Genomic DNA, 8,529 nt, shown 5'->3' on the forward strand with positions numbered 1-8,529 from the left:
TAAATGGATTTGTTTGTTTTTTTCATTTTATACAATGGTAAAAACCGAACTATCAATAATTTCCCACAAATGTAATTGTGACATAGGGAAGCAGCACACACACACACAAAAACACAGACATGCACTGTGCACATAATTGCCAAAACAGCAGCTACTTTTCTTGAAATGAAATGAAATTTGAAATTTATTCATATTCCACATGGTGGACATTATTATGATAAAATATACAGGGTATAACACATAGTGGACATTATATCAAAACTATACAAAGTATATTACAAGTACATACAAAATATAGTGATATTCTGAGATAGAATAACACCATATACAAATGTGGAGGGGACTACTTAGAAGCACTGCTTGTTAAATGTAGTCCCCCTACAGATTATAGACAAAATGATATCAAAGATAAGGCTGAGTGAAATAACAAAAACACTATATATACACTATTTATAAGGGCACATGAACCGTACTATGGATATACAAACAAGTCATGTATATGTTACAAAGCACAAGTTTATGTATAAAGTGTTTACAGTGTACATTATATAAAGTGTACCATTAGAATAATGAATGAAACAGAAGATAACCTTCCGAGTATACTTAATGAAAGTACTTCTAGAAAACATTGATTTAAATATACATACGTTTTATCACCATAAAACTGTTTATTAATACTTATCAAGAAACACATTTTTAGCTTATACTTAAAACTATTCAAGCTCTGAGCTTGTTTTAGTGAACGATCAAAGGAATTCCAAAGCTTAGGACCAGTAAACATGAAATTTCTGTTTGCAAAACTAGTTCTATTTTTAGGAAGATGATAATCATTCGCATACCTTGTTGAATAATTATGTATAACATTATTTTTTCGAAACATTTCCTTAAATACAACAGGAGTAGCGTTAATTTCTACATTGTACATAAAACAACCCAGCTGAAGACGATATAAATCAGTAATCTTAAGTAATCTTTTCTTTTATTTCTTTATTGAGGTGGCTCACTACAGTCGATCCATTCATATCTAAGGGAGATGTCTGTAAGACATCAAAAACATCACAGATAAGAGATCACAGAAAGTTAAAATGACCAGTCTTTGCCTTCAATCTTTCAAACACTCTGAAATCAATGTAGCAACTCTGATTGAAATGAAAATCATGATATTTGTAATATACAGTTACAGGAATATCATGATAATACAAAGAAAAAAATGAATGGTCCATGTTGCCGTAATACTTACTTTTGCACGCAGTGGGTGACCATCACACCACAACATTTTGTTTCTCCTTCTTGATTTTTTTTTTCTCACAGGGTTGCTCAGGTGCAAAAATCTCAGTGCAAAGATGCAATTCAGTTGAAAAGAAAAAAAGGGGAAAGATGGGAAATGAAGCAAGATCAGTGAGGGGAGCAAATTCTTGCCGATGCAAATGATACCACTTGTTAGACTGATTTGATTAGAGCTTTGTGGCAGTGTAGGCAGGTCACTATGCCTCAATAGTGGACCTTCACTCCCTGCAGTTTATGGATAATTAAGTTAGAAATCAGTAGATTAGTGTGACACTTGTCGAACATGATTACCAAACAGGTGAAGATTTAACCCATAGTGTCCCAGCCACTTATATTTTGGTCTTCTTTTCAGCTTGCATTATACATCTTTGATCTGGAATAGAGTAAGTTTTTTTTTTTCTTAAATTGGTGGTGTATCACTTCCTTTATTTGTCACCATAGTCCAAAAATTATATTTGTTTGCTTTTGTGGCCAGGAAGTGCTGAATAAGTCACCGAAAAAAAGAAGTTCATAAAATGAACTCTCTAACTAGGCTGACCAGAAGAGTTTACATTTCCACCACATGTGTGTGGTCTTCACAGATGCCATACCTGATTACATTCCTTGATTGGGCTTGAAAATTAACATCGAACTTTGCTCTTTAAAGACTATTCCATGTGTTGAATATCAAAGAAGAATATTCCAGGTGGAAATGAATCAAGGAGCCAGGTATTTGAATTACTTGTTGTTGTTTTTGGCATAAATACAATACTAAAAAAGGGTCTTATAAATTAGAGAATAGAAATGGTAAATTGTAATGAAAGAGTCACCATTTTACATTCCGTCTGACTAAAGTGGGTTAACAAAGGGGAAAGACTATGGCTCCAGGAGAGAGACCATCCTACTGTCACCAGAGGACCAGAGGGTAGTGGCATAGTTAGGGAATCTATTGAGGTAGGTAGGCAAAAATTAGAGGGCAATACACGGGAGGGGGGGGGGGACAGGATCTGACAATGCCTGCTAGTGTGATCTGTGATCTGTTGATGTGTGGCCAACCCTTTTATTCCCTTTGAATTATGCAACTGGGCCAGAGTGGATTCAAATTATCAGCCATGGGGGCATTAAGTCACCAACAGTGTCACGCCCAGACCTCATTGATCATTACGCTCTAAAGTGTAAGTCAATCAATGATTGTCATAGTACAGGTAAGTTTATCCCACCTTTAGGGAAGGTTGACATACAGACAGACAGACAGACAAAGGAAGTGAGATGATTTGTCTCTTCCCATGATTCTGTCTCATGTAAAAACAAGATGTGGCTTTATTCCCACCCCTATTCTAGGATCCAATCTCAGGGCTGCCAACACTGGAAACTAGTTGAGCGTGAGACTCCCATAGGCCAATGCTATAATTTAGGAGTCAAAATGAGTGAGATCAATAGAAATGCATGCAAATGAAATAAAGTTTTAGTGTGAGAAAGGACCAAAATGAGTGAGTCTCACGCTCAATGCGTGAGAGTTGGCAGCCCTGCAAGCTCTACACTCATTTTAAGCTTGCAGTTTATACACAAAATAGTAGGCCTATCAAAGTTTAGGGTAGACATTGCATTTGCAGTTGCTTAAAAAGATTACTGTATACAAGAGGAAAAGGAATGTCTATTGATTAATATGTTTGAAATGATACAGCAGAAAATAAAAAAAAATGCTAGTTTTTAAGTCTCTTATGAGTAGGATCTAAAGAAATGGCAGTGGCAGTGAACATTATCAAAACCCTCTTAATATCCACAAATTAGAATGTGCACATGACATTGCAGGTGTTGAAAAGCTGAAAAGCAAGTATGAAACTGCCTGCTATGGACAAGACGGTGAATTTATGTGGTCTGTGGTGGTTGTTCATGTAGATTTTGATGGCTATAGCTTGCATGCAAAGAAACCCATTCACAGATTACTACAAGTGGAGCAGGGAGTTATGTGGTGATTACAAAGCTCTCAGCTTTAGCAGTCACATTAACATTTAATTTCACTTTGATTCTCAATAGCTACACAACTTGCCTTTAAGAGGTGTCATTATTCATGAGGCAGCTTAATCAGATAAAGTCTCAAAAAACTATTGCCACTGGCCAACCAGAGTGACATGTTTTCACATGTTATGGTCAAGTGAGACTCTTAAACTAACAGACAACAAGCTGTAAAAGTGGACATTTTTGAGCAAATAATTTTTCACACAGTTAGGTAATATAGATATAGCTTGTCTTTAATTCTGCAGGATCCCAATATAAGATAGAATTGCATGTAACTGGCAAAAATGTGCATGATCTTATTTTTGCGATACTTCCATGTCATGCAGAATGCGCAAAAATTTCCACTTTTGCAGTAGTTGTCATATACCTGCCATGGATTCACCATATGGCACACGTGGGTTACATCTTACATGAAGTAGTCAAATCTCCCACAAGTCCTGTTATGTTTTAGCCCTTGTAGTTTGGACACAAAGAAAAGTGTGAAAAGAAAGCTGTGAAATGTGTTAAAGTATGAGAATATTGTTCCGGGTAGCCAAGCAGCCTATGTGGCAAATAGGCTTCCTGCTAATTACCATTTATCACCTAGTCTTCGTACAGACAAGTGTAGGTCCTACTAATTGTGAGAGAACTTTCCGTAGCAGCTGGCATGGCAGACTTTTCCTAATTTGCAGGCTTTTTTCCCCTCTACTTTACACTTTACTTTGCACTCAGTTTACCTTCTAGAAAGTGCAGGTAGCCCATGACAGTTTGATGTAGATGCAGCAGTTACAATGTACTTCCGCTGTCTCTGTATAACACAGACAGGCTACTGAGGTCTTACATTTAAAGGTCCTGTTTACCTTCGGGAACAGTGATTTTAAAAAAAAATGAGATATCACATTTGATGCCTATGTGTAGGTCTGTTGTATCACAAAACATCCTACCATATAAAATGTTTGCAATAAAGCCTAAAATATAAGGAGATACCTGTATTTTTCTCATTAAACCATAACTGTAGACGGTTTAGTCGGGAAACATTTTTGTTATAACTATTGTTCACATTTTGTATATCAACAATACTAAACAATGATTATACGGATTCAAAATTTTGCAGTGGTTGTTTGTATCCCTAACTCACATTTTAGAACTATTTTAAAGCGCTAATGCTGGGTTTTTGTTTCATCTGCAAATGGTAAATTATGCCTTTAAGCTTTGCGTCATCAGTAGACCGCAGTTTGAAGATATGCACTACTTTCTCCATCAATTTATACATGAAACATAATTTTGACAGGCAGATTCTTGTTAACACAATAACTGTACCTGCATGAATTCTGAGCATTAGGCACTGGATGAAATCAGAATGTAATATATAGGTAAGCAAAAACAAAACAAAACAAGACTAAACAAAACAAAAACAAATACAAGGAAACAAGCACAAAATAACAACAAATATGCTGAGGCATGGTCAGGTATTAACAACCAAGGTATCAAAACTTGATGAAGTTTGTAGGAGAGAATTCTGAATGCCAATACCCCCCCCCCCCCATCTACCACCCCTCCCACACACACACACACACACACATGCCATAGCCATCTGGCTGCTACGGTGATTTTTAAATAGCTTGGCCCATCTGACATGCCCTATTTGAGTCTCTTATCAATACCTTTCAAGATTCGTTCTCACATTCACTTCTATGGCATCAATGATGGATCCTATGCAGTGCTTTGGTAACCTATCATGGACTGAAATCAACCAAGAGGGGGAGGGATGCAAAAAACAATGAAACACAAAAATGAAAAGAAAAGAAAAAAAGTTCCACCTGAAACGGAGACCGGTAGACAGGGGAGGTGATACTCAAATTTCAGGGAATGCAGCTCCAATGGGGTCAAAAGATCCCCAGTAGTTAACAGGCCAGTCCTTATTTCTCTCGGCACTCTGCTCCGTGTGACCGACTTTCTTCCCCGGCCTCCATCTCGCCCCAGATCGATGGAAGTTGCAATATCAAACCAGTCGTTGGAGTGCTTTAGTTGTCAAATTTGGCAGGGCCAATGAACAAGGTGATTCGTTGCCTCACACCCTAAGTACCTCTACCTGGTGCATTTCTTGTACCCTTTCCCTTTTCATGCTCACTAAACATGAGCAACAGGTATGCAGCCTTCACAGTAGATATAGCAGGGTTTTTTTGTTTCGAGCAAGTGGTCAATTGGTGCTGTGGTAAAACACCTAAGATGAGGCATAGTGAGGTCATTCTGTTTGCAAAGACATTTTTAAAGGGAAACTTTACCCTCTGTCCAAGTTGATATTAATATGAGGAGAAATGTCAAGGATGCAGAAGAGTAAATGTGTAATGAAAATAGAACAGTAAAAAGTCATGTTCACATGGTGTATTGAAGTTTCACATGTATTCATGAAACATTGATCTTTGTCACAATTGCATATGCAAATTAGCCAAGGTGATGAAATTGTCACCTCACAGTTCTATTTTTTTATATATATTATTGAATCATTGTTTTTATCAAATTGTTTAGTGGATGTTGAAAACCCTCTCTTCTATACACAGTCATCATAGCTAAACTGTACTATTGTTAACAATTTGATGTGAAACATATTATTCCTCTTATATCTGTGTATAAAACAAAATCGAATGAAGATTTCTGAGCAAGTTAGGGAACATGATGCTTGTGAGGCCATAATGAGGCCTTGAATTTGCACATATGGCTGTAACCATATTTCTACAAAAACATAAAACTTCATCATTCAGTATCTACCTTTGTGTTGTGTGTGTGTGTGTGTGTGTGTGTGTGTGTGTGTGTGTGTGTGTGTGTGTGTGTGTGTGTGTGTGTGTGTGTGTATGCAATGAAACACTCTTGTCTGTAGGCCTACTTTCACTTTCATTGTAAGTCTTGTTTCAAGCATATTACAATCTCTAGGTAACTGAAATTTGGCATACTCTTTAGAAATATTCATTTTATTATTACTGTAAGTGGCAAAGCTGTTCTTGACTGTTTGAAAAGTTTCTTTAGCGCTATTTGCATGCACACTTTCAAATTTTTCTTTTCCCTGGCAAAGAAAAAAAATGGAGACAAGGAATGTCAATCTGAGAAATAAATAATCTGGACAAAAACTCTAAGAAAGCACATTTACTTGTTTATATGTTTCAGATTTATGTTTAAAAAATGTTATTTGAAAAGTTGCCCAAAAATAAAAATTGAACCTTGTGGACCCAAAATACATAATATACGGCCGACAGTAGAAATATGTGTATGTTTCATGGTAGTGGATGACTCAAGAGTCTGTGACATTCAGTTACAGATACTGTTGAGTAGAGATGTAAAGGTCTTGTGGGTTGCTCATTGAGCATTCAATATGAGAGTCTAGGATTCAAGCTCTGCCTCCACACTTTCTTCCATGAGCAAGACACTTGAGCCACAATGCTCCACTCTACTGGGGCATATGATTGGATACTAGTAAGATGTTGATTTTGTTACTGAGGTTGAATCCACAGCATTTGAGCATCAACAAGTAGCATCCTGACTGGTATGCTCCTGAGGACATGGAGTAAGTGCACTGCAGGTGCCATATAGATTCCAATGATTGTGAGATAATTCATTGCAAGGCACATCAAAATCATGTCAGGCAAAATAATAGGTGTATAAGATGTGATGGTCATGGTCAGGTTATTATTTTCATTATCATTATCATTATTCTCATTATTACCATTATTAAATTGTCTGAGAGTTTGCATGTTTTGTTTTGTTTTCTTTCTGTCTACACCTTGTCAACAAAGATAATTTTTGTGATTTTTGCTTTTGTTCTCCTTGAACAGTGATCAACAGACTATCCCTTGCATTTTGCCCATCAGTGACTGTCTTAAAGGGAAAGTGAATGTATTTTTTAATTCCATATTTTCATCGTACCTATGACTAAGTTGATCACAGGGTAAAAAAATAGAATAACATAGTTAGAGTTAAAGAGTGTATTACATCAAATAATTAACATATAATGAACATGGAAAGATAGATTTATGCTAGTTGGGCATATGTTTGATATGTTAATGCATATTTATATATAACAATTTGTTGTTTTCTAGAGGGGGTGACTGCGCGTATCTTTTTTTTGGGAATCTGCATTAAAAAAAAAAATCATTGTGTTTGTGACAGTAGATGGTTGTTTTGCTGAGGACAGGATCAATTTGTTTGTCCAAAGGTAACTCCTGTGAAGACACCCCCACCCCCCCCCCCAAAAAAAAATGAATAAATAGATACATTCTTCTACCTGTATACTTCAAGTTTGCCCTGACAACTCTTAATTGAACAGATTGGTATTTGTCTATTTTGTCGAGAGTATCCTGCAGGTGGCCAATTTGAGGTCAAGTATGCCCCAACAGGCACGACGTCATTAAAGCAACGAGTCAGGCACCCACAGATTCAGAGATTGTCTGTTCTGAATGTGTGTCGAAGTGAACAAGCTCATGATACAAGCAAGAGAAAAGGGTGCAGAGTGTATCAGCCCTTGTGGGCATCGTAAATAAAAAGTGACGCCAAGACGCACCCGAACTTGGTATCAATTTTGGATAATTGGTCACTCTGGGCAGCTCCGACTGCGGAGTGTGGGAGCCAGATTGTTCATCGTGGTAAGTAAACACAGTGACACCATAAAAGATGTAAAATGAGAAATATACTCAAGTAAATTATTGTGGAATCTGAGAGTTGGTGTCAGGTATTCCTGGGAAAGCAGGATATAATAAACCTCAACAGAAAGCTGGCATCCTAGCTCAGCGTGTCACAATTTGGGAAGATTATCTCGGCTGTAATCAAGGGGAGTGACCATGCGGCTCATTACAACAAGGATTGTGTTTCAAATATTTTTCTTTCTTTTTTTCTTCACTCTCTGATGAAATGTCTTCAGACCAAATTTGGCAGCTGCCCAAGGGATAAGCGGTTAATATAAGACAGAAGTGATGGTGTACACTCCTAATGGGACGGCCTTTTATGGTAAGGAGTTCAGTTTTCACACAAACAGATGTATGCTTAGATCAGTGCTAATTGTAACCAGTGGCAGAGAGGAAGAAAAAAACAGAGAGAAATAAAAACAAAACAGAGTAGAGACAGAGAATAAACCTTTATTAGGGGGAAAAAAGATAAAAAGGGACAATAAAACGAGTGGATGAAAAGCCCCATGCGAAAATAATGAACCTGTTGTTTTTTTCCTGATTGATTGCTGTGAGACAGAGCTAAAGGATTTCCAGATGACGTCAGAGTCTA

Source organism: Diadema antillarum, unplaced genomic scaffold (assembly GCF_040938485.1).
Source record: "Diadema antillarum isolate AM-2024a unplaced genomic scaffold, OU_Dant_1.0 seq00000264_RagTag, whole genome shotgun sequence".
In the NCBI taxonomy this organism is placed as follows: domain Eukaryota; kingdom Metazoa; phylum Echinodermata; class Echinoidea; order Diadematoida; family Diadematidae; genus Diadema; species Diadema antillarum.